Source organism: Chiloscyllium plagiosum, unplaced genomic scaffold, assembly GCF_037043375.1.
Source record: "Chiloscyllium plagiosum isolate Xiang-an unplaced genomic scaffold, Cpla_swu_hap1 HiC_scaffold_27, whole genome shotgun sequence".
In the NCBI taxonomy this organism is placed as follows: domain Eukaryota; kingdom Metazoa; phylum Chordata; class Chondrichthyes; order Orectolobiformes; family Hemiscylliidae; genus Chiloscyllium; species Chiloscyllium plagiosum.
The window spans coordinates 75,913,046-75,928,082 of record NW_028270165.1 but is presented as its reverse complement, the minus strand read 5'-3'; the positions used below and the strand labels follow the sequence as shown (position 1 = coordinate 75,928,082).

Below are 15,037 nucleotides of genomic sequence, written 5' to 3'. Positions count from 1 at the left end.
TTGCTGCTGTTAGAAACATAGCCAATCGAACCAAGCTTGCTCAACTGGTTATGGAAAAGGTAGTTTACTCCTACAGTAGTTATTACACACCTTTCCAACCGAGAACACAGGGCTGGCAATGCTTATTACCTCGTTGTAGGAGAAAATAATTATCTCTGACAATATGTGCACTTTAGCTGTTGTATAAAACATGGCTCTGTAGACTGTGGTGAGACATCATACTGAGCTCTCCTCATACTTCCAACCACACTGGAGTTCAATCTTAAACTGTAGGCTTGGCTTTATTTGATTACATTGTAACAGTAACAACATTTCAACAGTATTTCAATGACATTGGTTAGGCCACTATTGGAATATTGCGTGCAATTCTGGTCTCCTTCCTATCGGAAAGATGTTGTGAAACTTGAAAGGGTTCAGAAAATATTTACAAGGATGTTGTCAGGGTTGGAGGATTTGAGCAGAACAGGCTGGGGCTATGTCGGAGACTGAGGGGTGACCTTATAGAGGTTTACAAAATTATGAGGGGCATGGATAGGGTAAATAGACAAAGTCTTTTCCTGGGGTCGGGGAGTGCAGAACTAGAGGGCATAGGTTTAGAGTGAGAGGAGAAAGATATAAAAGAGACCCAAGGGGCAACTTTTTCACGCAGAGGATGGTACATGTATGGAATGAGCTGCCAGAGGATGTGGTGGAGGCTGGTACAATTGCAACATTTAAGAGGCATTTGGATGGGTATATGAATAGGAAGGGTTTGGAGGGATATGGACCGGTGCTGGCAGGTGGGAATAGATTGGGTTCGGATATCTGGTCGGCATACACAGGTGGGACTGAAGGGTCTGTTTCCATGCTGTACATTTCTATGACTAAGTATGTATCACTCTATTAAACGCCATTTTTGCTCTTTCACAATCCACACACCCAGAAAAATAACAGTTTTATTCCTCTACAAACACTGCCCCAGGTTAAATGAATAGTTATAGCTTATACTTTAAGTTTAATCAAGAGACATATCTCCAAAAACATCTAATCAAGAAAGAACCTACTCTACTCACTACTGCAGATTTTCTTTAGGCCACACTTAAAACAACGATTAACTTATCTGCTTCTGTGCTGTGAACTTCGCCCAACAGTTCCTCCAAGATCAGTTGTGAAATTCACTGTTTGTTAATTTTCCCAGACACACTCCAATGTCCAGTGATACACAAATTCAAACATCAAAGGCAGTAACTGTGCAGGTTCTCTCGCTCTCTCTCTCCTGCAATGACCTCGCCCTGTGCTTCCTTTGTCTGTTCTTCTCACTTTTAAAACTGCTGTTGTTTTGACTTCTGTTTTCCAAAAGTTCCAAAACAATGCAACAGCATCTAAAACAGTAATTGCTGCTCCTGCAATTCGAGGAAATCACCCCAAATAAAAAAGAGCAGCTGTTACAGCCAGAAATTTTTCCTGTCCTCCATCTTAATGAACTTCAAAGATCCTGTACAGACAACGAGCAAAACTAATGTCACTTACAGAATACCGTGCAAAGACTTTAACAAACACTACATTGGACAAACAGGCAGAAAACTAGCCACCAGGATACATGAACACCAACTAGCCACAAAAAGACATGACTCTCTCTCACTCGTATCCTCACATACGGATGAGGAAGGGCACCACTTCAACCAGGGCAACATATCCATCCACGATAAGCCAAACAACGACACGCATGAGAATTACTGGAAGCATAGCATTCCAACCGGAACTCTATCAACAAACACATCCAGTCAGACCCCATCTACCACCCCTGAGAAAAGGATCAGGAAATGACATCACCAACCCAAAGAAACCCAAACATATAATTTTCAGCAGTGTTTCACCTAAGGCCCACTGAAGATGTTACCTAGTAGGGTAACGAAACGTCTGGAAACGAACCTTAAGCTCAGCGAGCAAACCTACATCCAAAGTATTTTTTTCCCTGGGGTGGGGGGAGTCCAGAACAAGAGGACAGAGGTTTAGGGTGAGAGGGGAAAGGTATGAAAGAGACCTATGGGGCAGGTTTTTCACACAGAGGGTAGTATGTGTATGGAATGAGCTACCAGTGGAATTGGTGGAGGCTGGTACAATTGCAACATTTAAAAGGCATTTGGATGGGTGTATGAATAGGAAGGCTTTGGAGGGATATGGGCCAGGTGCTGGCAGGTGGGACTAATTTGGGTTGGGATATCTGGTTGGCACGGATGGGTCGGACCGAAGGATGTGTTTCCATGCTGTACATCTCTATGATTCTGTGACTCTAAGGCCTTCTATAGGTATATCAGGAATAAAAGAATGACTAGAGTAAGATTAGGGCCAATCAGGGATAGTAGTGGAAAGTTGTGTGTGGAATCTGAGGACATAGAGAAAGCGCTTAGTGAATACTTTTCATCAGTATTCACAGTGCCTTTTTCCAAAGTTAGTGAGAATAAAGAAATACAGTCTACAAGATTAGATGGGATCGAGGTTGACAAAGAGGAGGATTTAGCAATTTTGGAACATCTGAAAATAGATAGAACACCTGGGCCAGATGGGACCTATCTTTGGATTCTCTGGGATGCCAGGGAGGGGATTGCAGAGCCTTTGGCTTCGATCTTTATGTCATCATTGTTGACAGTAGTGCCAGAAGACTGGAGGATAGCAAGTGTTGTTCCCTTGTTTAAGAAGTGGAGTCAGGACAACCCGGGTAATTATAGGCCAGTGAGCCTTACTTCAGTTGTGGGTAAAGTGTTGGAAAAGGTTATAAGAGATAGGATTTATAATCATCTGGAAAGGAATAATTTGATTAGGGATAGTCAACACTGTTTGTGAAGGGTAGGTCACGCCTCACTAACCTTACTGAGTTCTTCAAGAAGGTGACAAAACAGGTGGATGAAGGTAAAGCTGTTGATGTGGTGTGTAAGGACTTTGTAAGGCATTTAATAAGGTTCCACACGGTAGGCCTTTGCACAAAATACGGAGTTTCAGGATTGAACATGATTTAACGGCTTGGATCAGAAATTGGATCAGAAGACAGAGGGTGTTGGTTGCTGGGAAATGTTCATCCTGGAGCTCAGTTACCAGTGGTGTGCCGCAAGGATCTGTTTTGGGGCCACTGCTGTTTGTCATTTTTATAATGAATCTGGATGTGGGTGTAGAAGGATGGGTTAGTTATATTGCGGATGACATTAAGGTAGGCAGAATTTGGATAGTGCCGAAGGATGTTGTGGGTTACAGAGGGACATAGATAAGATGCAGAGCTGGGCTGAGAAGTGGCAAATGGAACTTAATGGAGAAAAGTGTGAGGTAGTTCACCTTGGAAGAAGTAACAGGAATGCAGAGTACTGGGCTCATGGTAAAACTCTTGGTAGCGTAGATGAACACAGAGATCTCAGTCTCTGAAAGTTGTCACCCAGGTTGGTAGGGTTGTTAAGGCGGCATATGGTGTGTTGGCATTTATTGGTAGGAGGATTGAGTTTTGGAGCCACGAGGTCATGCTTCAGCTGTACAAGACACTGGTAAGGCCACACCTGGAGTATTGCATTCAGTTCTGGTCACCGCATTACAGGAAGGATGTGAAAGCTTTGGAGTGAGTTCAGAGGAGATTTACCAGGATGTTGCCTGGTATGGAGGGAAGGTCTTACGAGGAAAGGCTGAGGGAGCTGAAGCTGTTTTCATTGGAGAGAAGGAGGTTAAAAGGTGACTTAATTGAGACTTACAGAGTTAGATAGGGTGGACTTTTTCCTCGGATGGTGAAGGCTTACACAAGGGGACATAGCTTTAAATTGAGGGGTGATAATTGAGGACAGATGTTAGGGGTAGTTTCTTCACTCAGTAATAGGGGCGTGGTACAGCCTACCTGCAACTGTAGTAAACCTGCCAATGTTAAGAGCATTGGACGTACATATGGATAATAATGGAACACTGCAAATTAGATGGACATAAGATTATTTTTACAGATCGGCTCAACATCGAGGGCCGAAGGGTCTGTACTGTGCTGTAACGTTCCATGATCTATTTGTTAAGGTTCCCCATGGTTGGGCTCATTCAGAAATTATGGAGGAATGGGATACAGGGAAATTTAGCAGTCTGGATAGAGAATTGGCTGGCCAAAAGTCACTGACTGGTAGTGGATGAATAGTTTTCTGCCTGGAGGTTGGTGACCAATGCTGGCCGGCAGGCATCTGTTCTTGGGCCTCTGCTCTTTATCATTCTTGGATGAAGAAGTGGAGGGGTGGAGCGGTCAATAAGTTTGTCGATGACACAAAGGTTGGCAGTGTTGTGGATAGTACTGAGGGCTGTTGCAGGTGACAACATGGTATTGACAGAATGCAGAGCTGGGCTGAGAAGTGGCAGATGGAGTTCAACCTGGACAAATGCCAAGTGATTAATTTTGGAACATTGAATTTGAATGCTGAATACAGGGTTAAAGACAGTGTAGAGGAACAGCTGGATCTTACAGTTCTTGCACATCGATCCGTCAAAGTTGCCACCCAAGTTGATAGGGTTGTTAAGAAGACGTATGATGTTTTGGCTTTCATTAAAAGAGGACTGAGTTTAAGAGCCGTGGAGTTTTGCTGCGACTCTACAAAACCCTGGTTAGACCATACTTGGAATACTGGACCCAGTTCTTATCGCCTTGTTATAGAAAGAATGTAAATGCTTTAGCAAGGGTGCAGAGGAGGTTTACCAGGATGCTGTCTGGATTGAAGGGCTTGTCTTAGAGGTTGAGTGAGCTCAGGCTCACTGGAGAGAAGAAGAAAGAGAGGTGACTTGACAGACGTGTATAAAGGTAAAGAGAAGCAGAAATAGAGTAGATAGTAAAAAACTTTTTCCCAGGGCAGAAATGTCATGAGGGGTCATAATTTTAAAGTAATTGGAGGAAAATATGGGGAGGTGTCGGAGGTAGGTTCTTTATGCAGAGAGTTGCAGGTGCGTAGTAATAGGGTCAAAGACATTAGGGATATTTAAGGATGTTGAATAAGTACATGGATGGCAGTAAATTGAGGGGTGTGTAGGTCAGGTTGATCTTAGATTAAGATAAATGCTCAGCACATCACGGGCCAATGGGTCTGTATTGTGCTGTACTGTTCTATGTTCTAAGACTGAGTGACCCATCACACTTCTGATCCACCTTCCAATTTCAACTTCCCCATAATTTTGAGCACATCCAACACTCTGCTGCCCATGTGCTGACTCACACTAATTCTTGTTCACCTCACCCTGATGTAAAAAAAGCACCAGTTCCCCTCCCATTTATCTCTCCATCCCCAAGGCTCTCAGCCTCATCCCTGATGTATTCTTCCTTAGATACTGCCTGACCTGCTGTGCTTTTCCAGCACCACACTCTTGACTCTAATCTCCAGCATCTGCAATACTTACTTTCGCCTAAAAAACCTACTAGTTGAGAAACTTTCTAATACTTGTTTTCAAGTCCCTCCATGATAGTGATCATTCCCATCTATGTAATCTCTGCTAGCCACACAATCCATCAAACTCACCCAATTCTTGACACTCAAGCACGCTCAATACATCTGCACCAATCTCTGATGTTCTTTCAGTTTCCTGGACCTCAGAATGTGCACATCCGACCCTGGCTGTCTCCAACCCTTTCTCACTTTCCTCTTCAAAGCTTAAATTGTCCTTTCCCTAATACCTCATGATGTGAGTCAGCATCAAACACTGTTTTGTAAGATTTTAATGAACTGCCTTACAAGGTACATTAAACTGGAAATTATAGACATAAGCAATAAAGTTACACCTGTTATTGTGGCTAACTTCAATCTGAATATAGATTGGAAAAATCAAATCAGTAACAATACCGTAGAGGAGGAATTTGTGGAACGTATAGGAGATGGTTTTTTGGGGTCATTCAGGTCCCAGGTCATACAGGCCTTCCTAGACTGTATTCTATCCATTGGCAGGGTGGGATAGCTCAATAGGCTGCAATACAGGCCTTCCTAGACTGTATTCTATCCATTGGCAGGGTGGGATAGCTCAATAGGCTGCACTGTGTTGCAGAGAGATGCAAAAATCACATGCTTATTTCCTGTACTTGCTGAAGTCACTATGAAGATGCTACATTCTCAACCTTGCCACTTACCTGAGGGATGGTGACCTTCGGTCTAAAGCACCAGTCGTCAGCTCTCTTTAGTGAGAGAGGAACCATATTGTTCTGTTGGACAATGGCAATTTAATTCCAAAATTTCAATTCCTTCATTAGAAGGGAATAATTGGCAATGTAGCTGTGAGAGGCCCCTTGTGGAGAAGTGAAGAACTGAGTGAGAAAACTTTCCATTAAGATGGAGAGTAACAGAGTTGATTTGGAAACTGGGGACTTAAATCTAAAGTGATGAAATTACAACAGCAGAGGCACAAACAGGGCACAACAAATTAGGGAACACTATTGAAAAAATGACAAACATTTAAATACCCCCAAATATCCTCCAGGGGCTATGTGGCTCCCCCTGCCTCCCCGAGGATGCTTGGACGTGGTTTGCGATGTTGCTTAGACCAGTTTGGTGTTTGGTTCTCAGAGAAAGGGAGGTGGATGTTGGTTGGTGCCTCGCATTGGGACTCCTGCCAGATCTGTCATGGTCCAGTGGTGGGGTGATAGTGCTTGCTGCTGTTGGTGCTGCTTGCAGAACAGGTGGTGGGTGAAGATGGCAAAGTGTCAGCATCTGGTGGTGGGGCAGCAGTTCTGGGCTCAGACAATTGGGCAGAATTCTTGACTTTTATTGGCTTCGCAGGGGCAAGGTGCTGGAGGTCTGAGATGTGGGGCAGAGCATGGGAGCTGCATCTATGGGGCAGGGCATCATACTGATGCATTTTTGGGGATCGAGGAAGTCGGATGTGGGACATGCGGGCAGAGGCAGTGGGGGAGGAGCAGGTATCGGGGTAGGGGATAGAGAGAAATGCCAGAGGAAGTGGTGGAGGCTGCTACAATTACACATTTAAAAGGCATCTGGTTGGGTATACGAACAGGAAGGGCTTAGAGGGAGTGCTGGCAAAGGTTAGGATATCTGGTCGGCATGAACTGAAGCATTTGTTTCCGTGCTGTACATCTCTATGACTTGATAACTGCAATTACTTTTCCTTCCTGTCTGAAAAAATAAAACACAAAAGGCAGCCCAGCTATGGCTAACAAAGGATATTATGGATTGTACTGAATCCAAAGAAGTGGCGTACAAATTCACAAAAATAAAAGCAGATCTGAAGACTGGAAGCAGTTCAGGTTTCCACTAAAAGATAGTTTAAAAGGGGAAAATGGGATATACAAGATAAAAAATAAGGATTAGTGAAAACAATTACAGGCAAAGTTCAAATGTGGAACTAAAAGATGGCAGAACAACTAACCACATATTTTGCTTCTATCATCACAAAGGGGGACACAAGTAACATCCCCAAAATGTGGGGAACACATGGTCCATTGAAAGCAGAACTGAAGGAAATGTGTAGTGATGGGGAAATTGATGGGGTTAAAGGTTTACAAATCCCCAGTACCTGGTAATCCAAACCCCAGACTATGGCCTGAGATAAGCCATGCAATTGTCAAATCTCAAACTTGTGACATCCTATAACAGAAATGTACAAAAGACATAACGGGGAGTACCAGGTTAAAAACTCAGTAGACATTTCTACTTTCTATGGAACGTTTTTCCTATCTACGAACTGAAAAGTATTAAATTTGAATCCCTCCTCCCGCAAAGAAATTCAAATCCACCTTCATCATGTCTTTCCTCCACTCCCGGTGTTCTCCCCTTTTTTCCTGTCTACAAAGTGAGAATAACACCAACCCCTCGATGAGTTGCTCTCCTGGTCACTGCGATCTTGAAACCACCCATTTCCTGGTCCAGCGCCCACACATTATCAGATTGTCACAGTCACTTCAAAAATCACAGCCTGCCTTCGTATTTTTCTGGTTCTCTCCCTTTTTCCTGTTTTAAGGACTCACAGACCAAGCTCAGGGCCAGGTCTCTCGGGAGTGAAATGTGGAAATTCTAATTGACACACAGGCTGCCGCGAGGATGGAATTCTCTCCCAGAAACGACAGGGGATGGTGCCTTCACCAAGATGGCCGTCCGCGCTCACCGCCCCAAGACAACATGCGCCTTACCCTCACAAAGATGGCGGCCAGTTGTCCCGGCAACCCGAGAGGTCCTTCCCCATTGGGCCCCTGTGGGGGTTGTATTCGAGGCCTCAAGCCTTCCCCCTCGGAGTTTATAAACTCCCCAGTCTCCCTCCTCCCGCGGTTTCCAATTCCACCCTGGCGGCGGGAGCAGGATCTTGGCGCTGGGGCCTGGCGACCTCCCCGGGATGTTTGTTCTTGCCCCTCAAGCCTGCGGCATCATTCCTCTCCCGCACTCAACAAACACTGCCTTTGTCCCGCCGCAGGACCGATACTGCACATGCGCTAATCCGCAAGGGGCGGGGCCCCTGCGTGACGTCACCAAGGGAGGCGGCGCGGTTGCAGGAGCCGTCCGACCAATCGGAGGCAAGGGGGCGGGGCTATCGCTCCCCCCCCCGCCAACTCCCGCAAGAAACTTGAAAGGGAGTTTTTAAAAAAGTTTCAGCTTGTTCAGAAATGTTACTCCCAAACATTGGAAGGCTGAAACATTGGGAAACTTTCAGACATAAACAAAGAGGTACTAAGAAAAAGAATAAAAAATACGTAAAAGAAACCTAGCACAAAAAAGAACAGCAAAAGCTTCTGCTGGTATGTTAAAGGGAACTGAGTCGCTAAGGTTAAGTGTTGGTCCTTTGGAAGATGAAACCGGTGAGTTAATAAGGGGAACACTGAAATGGCAGAGATGCTAAATCAATACTTTTCCTTGGTTTTCGAGTTCGAGGACAACAGTACCATTCATAGAGTCAGCGAGATATACAGCACAGAAAGAGATCCTTCGGTCCAACCTGTCCATGCGACCAGATATCCCAACCCAATCTAGTCCCACCTGTCAGCACCCGGCCCATATCCCTCTAAACCCTTCCTATTCATGTACCCATCCAAATGCCTTTTAAATGTTGCAATTGTACCAGCCTCCACCACTTCCCCGGCAGCTCATTCCATACACGCACCAACCTCTGCATGAAAAGGTTGCCACTTAGGTGTCATACCTTTCCCTCTCATCCTAAACCTATGCCCCACACCAGGGAAAAGACTTTGTCTATTTATCCTATCCATGCCCCTCATGATTTTATAAACCTCTATAAGGTCACCCCTCAGCCTCCAATGCTCCAAGGAAAACAGTCCTAGCCTATTCAACCTGCCCCTATATCTCAAATCCTCCAACCCTGGCAACATCCTTGTAAATCATTTCTGAACCCTTTCAAGTTTCACAACCTCTTTCCGATAGGAAGGAGACCAGAATTGCACACAATATTCCAACAGTGGCCTAACCAATGTCCTGTACAGTCGCAACATGACCTCCCAACTCCTGTAATACTCTGACCAACAAAGGAAAGCATACAAAACACCTTCTTCACAATCCTGTCTACCTGCGACTCCACTTTCAAGGAGCTATGAACCTGCACTCCAAGGTCTCTTTGTTCAGCAACACACCCGAGGACCTTACCGTTAAGTGTATAAGTCTTGCTAAGATTTGCTTTCCCAAAATGCAGCACCTCACATTTATTTAAATTAAACTCCGTCTGCCACTTCTCAGCCCATTGGTCCACCTGATCAAGATCCCATGTAATCTGAGGTAACCCTCTTCACTGTCCACTGCACCTCCAATGTTGGTGTCATCTGTAAACTTCCTAACTATACCTCTTATGCACACATTCAATCATTTATACAAATGATGAAAAGTAGTGGACCCAGCACCAATCCTTGTGGCACTCCATTGATCACGGGCCTCCAGTCTGAAAAACAAACCTCCACCACCATCCTGTGATTTCTACTTTTGAGCCAGTTCTGTATCCAAATGGCTCATGCCTCCTGTGTTCCATGAGATCTAACCTTGCTAACCAGTCTCCCATGGAGAACCTTATCGAACATCTTGTTGAAGTCACATCTACCACTCTGCCCTCATCAATCCTCTTTGTTACTTCTTCAAAAAACTCAATCAAATTTATGAGACATGATTTCCCACACACAAAACCATGTTGACTATCCCTAATCAGTCCTTGCCTTTCCAAATACACGTTCATCCTGTCCCTCAGGATTCTCTCCAACAACTTTGCCCATCACTGACGTCAGGCTCACTGGTCTACAGTTCCCTGGCTTGTCCTTACCACCTTTCTTAAAAGATGGCACCACGTTAGCCAACCTCCAGTCTTCTGGCACCTCACTTGTGACTATCGATGCTACAAATATCTCAGTCAGAGGCCGAGCAATCACTTTCCGAGCTTCCCACATTGTTCTAGGGTCCTTTTGGAACAGGCAAATCAGAGGCTTTAGAACGGGCAGACCATAAACAATCAATGTCAATATGGAAAAGCAACTATTAGGATTGAGGGCAGACAAGTCCCCTGGGCCTGATGGCCTACATCCTAGGGTACTAAAGGAAGTGATGGCGGAGATAGTGGATTCATTAGTTACAATATTCCAAAATTCCCTGGACTGGGAAATATTCATTGAGTCTATTTAAGACTGCGATAGATAGGTTCTTGGTCATCAAGGGGATCAAAGATTATGAGGTGAAAGCGGGAGAATGGATTTGAGAAACTCATCAACCATGATTGAATGGTAGAGTAGATTCAATTGACGGAATGGTCTGCTCCTATGTGTCATGATCTTATGGTTCCAGGGGATTGGAAAAATACTAACGTAACACCTGTATTCAAAAAAGGAGTGAGTCAACATTTCAGAAATTGCAGACGAGTTAGTTTAACATCTGTGGTTGGGAAGGTGTTAGAATCTGTAATCAAGGAAGCAATATCAGGATGTTTGGAAAGTCAAAGCACCAGAGTCAGCATAGTTTTATGAAGGCCAATCATATTTGACAAATTCTTTGAAGATGTAATAAGCAAACTAAGCAAATGGACATCCTATAGATCCAGAAGGCATTTGCTAAAGTGCCACACAAAAGGTTAGTTAACAAGGTTGGATCAAATAGGATTATGGGTGATTTATCAGCTTGGAAAGGTGACTAGCTGATGGGCAGAAGACAGGCAATCTGAATCAATGGCTTTTTTTTTCTGGATGGCAAGATGTAATGAGTGAGGTGCCACAGGGTTCTGTCCTTGGACCCTCAGCCATTTACAATCTACATTCGTGACCTGGACACAAGGATAAAAGACTCTATATCCAAATTTGCGAATGATACAAAAATAGGTAAATTGCAATGAGGAAATAGGAACTTTATAAATGGATATAGATAGTTAAGGAGAGTAGGCCAAAATGTGGCAGATGGAATTTACAGTGGTTAAGAGTGAGGTCATGCATTTTGGTCGAAAAAAACAGGAAGGCGACCTTTTTTTCTAAATGGGGAGAGACTTCGGGGTGCTTTGGTGCAGAGGCATCTGGGTATCCTCATTCATGAGTCACAGAAAGCTAGCATGCAGGGACAGCAGATAATAAAAAAAGTGAATGGAACATTGGCTTTTATAACAAAAGGAAGAGAATATCAAGGTAACAAAGTGTTGCTACAAATATACATGGTAGTGCTGCGACCGCACCTGGAGGATTGTGCACAGTTTTAATCCCATTTTTTGAGAAAAGATGTAGTGACATTGGAGGCAGTTCAAAGGAGTTTCACTAGATTGATCCCAGAGATGAGGGGTTGTTCATACAAAGATAGATTGAACAGTTTAGGCCTAAACTCTCTAGAATTTAGAAGAATGAGGGCAGATCAAATTGAGGTGTTCCAGATGATAAAAGTAATGGATAAAATAAACATGGAGTGGATGCTTCTTCCTGTGGGGCATTATGGGATGAGAGGTCATAGATTTAGAATAAGTGGTAGCAGATTTAAAACAGAGTTGAGGGGAAATTACTTCTCCCAGAGGGTTGTGAATCTGTGGAATTCGCTACCACAAAATGGTACATGCTGGGATAGTGAGTAAATTTAAAGAGGAGATAGACAGATTTTTAATTAATGATGGGTTGAAGGGTTATGGGGAGAAGGAAGGAAAATGGGGGTGAGGAGCATATCGAATGGCGGAACAGACTCGATGGGCCGAATGGCCTAATTCTGCTCCTACATCTTGTGAACTCCGGAGCAGGCAGGAATTGAATCCGATCCAGGTTTGGGTCACTTCCTCTGGGCTACAAGACATCCGGAAAAATATCAAATCCTCCCGGGCGGGGAATTGTACCCCAGTCTCCCAAGTCGGAGGTGGGGAAACTAGCCACTACACTATCGAGGACGCTGGCCAGTTGGAAAATGATGGAGATTGGGGTGGAGAATGAGTGGATGTTTCGGGAACTATTATAGACACAACAGGCTAATGGCCTTCTCATATATAGTAACATTCTAATTCAGCCAATGATTTGACCTATGCCAACAAGTACAGTCCCCTTGGGGAGATACCAGAAGCATGTATGGGCTGTAGCAAGGGATCCAATTCCCTGTTTGACCTGGAAAGTAATCCCCACATGCAGGCCAGGGAGAGGTGATCCACTTGCTCCACATGTGGGAAGGGATTCACTTTGTCATCCAATCCCAAATTCCTACTGGACAGAAAGGATTGAACTCTGGATCAGTGGTGCTGGAAGAGCACAGCAATTCAGGCAGCATCCGACGATGCTGCCTGAATTGCTGTGCTCTTCCAGCATCACTGATCCAGAATCTGGTTTCCAGCATCTGCAGTCATTGTTTTTACCCCAGAAAGGATTGAACTTCTCAGCTTTATAAAAAGTTCAATTTTTATAGTTGTAGCAAGAATCACACTTTCCCAAATGTGGGATGGCTCTAGTGATGTTGAGAGACCAGGATTTGAATGGATAACCATTCAGGTTGCTGTGCGGCTCAGAGTGATGACGGAGGGGCCATCCCTTCAGATGCTCGGTTGTTTCTTTGTGTTGCTGGGCTTGGCCTAGTTGACTGCTCTCTGAGGCTGAATTGCTTCTGCAAAAAAAAATGCCAGCGAGAGGAAGGTCTGTGTTTCTTGTTGAAAAGAATTGATTTCTTCAGTAATTAAGATTATCTTGCAGCAATAACCAGCATGTTCAGTCGCAGCAGTGTGTACCACATACAATATGCTTTGCAGAAATTTACCAAGCCTCTTTAGATAGCTCCTTTCAAACTACTGCCATTAAGAAGGGCAAGAGCAGCAATTAGCTGCAAGTTCTCTTCCAAGCCACTCACCATCCAGACTTGGAAATAGTTTGCTGTTTATGTGTTGGGCCAGATCCTGGAATAGCAGAGTGGGTGTACTTATGGCACATGGACTGCAGCATTTCCAGGAGGTAACTCACAGGAAAGGAATTCCAGGCCTTAAGGCTGAGCCACCAATTATGAAGCAATCAAAACTGGGAATCTGTAAAAGGCCAGCATTGGAGCAGCCCATACATCTCAGCACAGGAAGATTACAGAGATAAAGATGGGAGAAGCCATTGGAGGTGTTTGAAGACTAAAATGAGAATATTAAAATTTAAATGTTGCTAATAAACAGCAGCAATGTTTTAGGTGATTTCAAGTTGACAGAGGGAAGAATTGAGTACAGCATTGAAGTAGTCGAGTCTGGAGGTAAGGAAGGGACTGAAAAGATTGGGAAAGGCTCAAATGAAATTACAGGGATGGATACAAGTATCTTCGTACTGGCACAGATCAGAAGCTTCTCTCCGAATCAAATGCAGCAAGTTGTGAACAGCCTGGCTGAATCTCAGTGAGTTACAAGGGAGAGAGAGAGATGGAGGCTGGAGCTCAGGAATGAAGATTGGTGCAGAGACTGGAAACAGCGGCTTAATTCTTCCCAATGTTTAATTGGAGTGGATCCATCAATATGAAGAATATCAGGAACTAGAATGGACCATGAAACTATTGAAGGTTCAAATTAGTTTCAGTTGGAGGGAAGGAACACTGGGAGGTTTAGGGAAACCACCTTCACATGAACAGTTCCAACAGTGAGAAATTTCAGCCATGACTTTAGATTGGAGAAGGCTGATAGAAGATTTAAAAGAAGTTGTGAAAATCATGAGGGGTCTACCCGGAACAGACAGTGAGATACTGTTCACCATGGTCAAAGCATTGAGAATAAGAATGCAGATTTCAAATGCATTACAAGGAAGAAAATGTGATGTGAGAAAGAAATTTCATACAGTGAATAAATAGATCTGGAACACATTGCATGGAACAACGGTTTAAGCAGGTTCAATTAAGGTCATTGGATAATTATTTGATGACAAGCAATGTTCAACTTTAAAAGGAAAAATCAGGACAATGGCACAAGGTGAGAAAGTTCATTTAGAGCACTGCACGGACACAATGGGCTGAGTGGCCTGCTTCTGTGTTTTAGTAATTCAATGTTTCATAATTACTCATCGGATCTCAGTCGGTTATGATCATCTGCTATTTTGTATGGTCAGTCAGGGAGGATCAATCAGATCAATGTTTTACAATGATTCATGATTGGGGAACTGCAAGGATTGGGACTGGGACCCCAGGTATTCACAATATATGTCAATGATTCGGATGAGAGAACTAAATGGAATATTTCACAATCTGCAGATGACACAAAGCTGGGTGGAAGGATGAGCTGCGAGGAGGATGCAATGATATTTGGACAGATTGAATGAGTGGGCAAATGTATGGCAGGTGCAGTTTAGTGTGGATAAATGTGAGGTTATCCACGTTGGTAGCACAAAGAGAAAGGCAGATTATTTGAATAACTGTAAACTGGGAGATGGGAATGTTCACCAAACACTAATCCAAGATGGAGGATGGGAAAAAATATGGCTGTCAGAGCTGCTCCTTTTTTGATAATATTTTACGTGTTGGTGGCGATTTCATCGAATTCCAGGAGCTGGAATTCATCGAATTCCATCGAATTCCATATTACTGTTGTATATGCTGTTGCATTTTTTTGGAACCTTGCAGTAAAAAAGTCAAAACAAGAGCATTTTTTACATGGAGAAAGACAACCAAAGGCAGTGAGCACA

General features: G+C 43.9%; 2 protein-coding genes across 3 annotated transcripts in view; one reads left to right on the top strand and one right to left on the bottom strand.

Moving 5' to 3' along the window:
* Nucleotides 1–8,350, bottom strand: part of LOC148144607 (uncharacterized) — a 29,041-nt gene extending 20,691 nt beyond the window's left edge. Inside the window, exon 1 of one of the 2 annotated variants that reach the window (XM_087974916.1) lies at nucleotides 8,108–8,350. The gene's annotated coding sequence lies outside the window, so the exon portion shown is untranslated. The other variant, XM_087974917.1, reaches the window with a different exon arrangement.
* Nucleotides 1–15,037, top strand: part of LOC122543548 (uncharacterized) — a 398,874-nt gene that overhangs the window by 132,415 nt on the left and 251,422 nt on the right. The window lies entirely within an intron of this gene.